This window comes from Hemitrygon akajei, chromosome 7 (genome assembly GCF_048418815.1).
Source record: "Hemitrygon akajei chromosome 7, sHemAka1.3, whole genome shotgun sequence".
Taxonomy (NCBI): Eukaryota; Metazoa; Chordata; class Chondrichthyes; order Myliobatiformes; family Dasyatidae; genus Hemitrygon; species Hemitrygon akajei.
Genome location: NC_133130.1, coordinates 184,842,934 through 184,844,422, shown reverse-complemented (window position 1 = coordinate 184,844,422; position 1,489 = coordinate 184,842,934). Strand labels below are relative to the sequence as shown.

The 1,489-nt window shown below is 50.8% G+C and overlaps 1 non-coding gene across 1 annotated transcript; it reads right to left on the bottom strand.

Moving 5' to 3' along the window:
• Positions 1-164, bottom strand: LOC140731285 (U1 spliceosomal RNA). The gene has a single exon (XR_012099765.1). It is a non-coding gene; the product is annotated as a U1 spliceosomal RNA (small nuclear RNA).
• Between the last annotated feature and the right edge of the window lie 1,325 nt (positions 165-1,489).

Here is a 1,489-nt window from a genome sequence, read left to right as displayed (position 1 = left end):
CAAAATTTAGTGCTAACACAGTCCCCTATTACCACAAATTTTGCAGTCAAATATCCCGCATTTGGGGACATCGCAGGCGTCAGCACACCCGAAGTGCAATGGGATAGCCTCGTCCTGGGAGAACCACCTTAATGATTACAGTCTCTCCCCTGTGTGGTAAACTATGTACATCTGTCCAGACACGCCCCTCTGCTGACTGCTCCTGTGGCTCCTCCCACAGACCCCTGGATAAAGGTGACCGTGTCACTGCTCCCCCCACAGTCCAGGGCATGGACGTGCTCTGTTTTACTGCTAATTAAAGCCTTTCAGTATTTACTCTACTTCCAGTCTTTTGGAGTTATTGATAGGTGCATCATCCTGCCAGGTAAGTAACATCTCCCCTAAACTTTCCTACACTCATGTTTAAAGGATGTCCTCTGGTATTAGCACTACCACCCTGGAAAAAGTCACTATCTATACTTCTTATGACCTGATACACCTCTGTCAAAAGGAGCAGTCAACATTCCGGGTCGAGACCCTTCGTCAGGACTAAAGGGGGGGGGGGGGAGGGTGGAAAACCAATCAGAGGAAAGATCAAGGAGTGGAGGGGAAGCAGGGTGGGGATAGGCAGGAGAGGGGAAGAAGGAATCTAAGGGGAAAGCTCTATGGGTAGTAGAAGAAGGCAGAGTCATGAGAGGTGATAGGCAGCTAGAAGAGGAGACAGAGTGAAGGTGGGATGGGGGAAGGGAGAGGGAGGGAATTACCGGAAGTTGGAGAATTCGATGTTCGGGCTGGAGACTACCCAGACGGTATATGAGATGTTGTTCCTCCAACCGAAGTTTGGCCTCATGGTAGTCTCCTGCCCCTTGGTACTTTCCCCTTAGATTCCTTCTTCCCCTCTCCTGCCTATCTCCTCCCTGCTTCCCCTCCCCCACCCCTTGATCTTTCCTCTGATTGGTTTTCCACCCTCCCCCCACCTTCTTTATAGGGCCCCTGCCCCCTCCTTCTTTAGTCCTGACGAAGGGTCTCCACCCGAAACATTGACTGCTTCTTTCAACGGATGCTGCCCGACCTGTTGAGTTCATCCAGCTTGTTTGTACGTCTTGATCTGACCACAGCATCTGCAGTGTACTTTGTGTTTACACCTCTTGTGCTCCTTAGCTCCAGAGAGAAAACCCTTAGATCTCTGTCTTTTCTTATAACCAGGAATAGTTTGAATCCAGTTTATTATTATTGATCAGAACACTAGCTTGAGTCTAGATGAAGGGTCTCGACCTGTCCATTTCCCTCCACCGAAGCTACCTGACCACTATGTTCCTCCACCTACTTGGAGAAACCAGCGGCACAGAAGTTGGGATCTGGAGCAACAAGTTGGTTGCGCCAGGATGAACTTCCCCGGACAAAGCCCAACACTCGGCAGCACTGCAGGGCCCGTACGGGGGTTTCGCAGAGTCGGAGAGGTGGAGCTTAAACCCGTCAGCCTCCCAGTTCAACGGAATTTTCGTCGCTG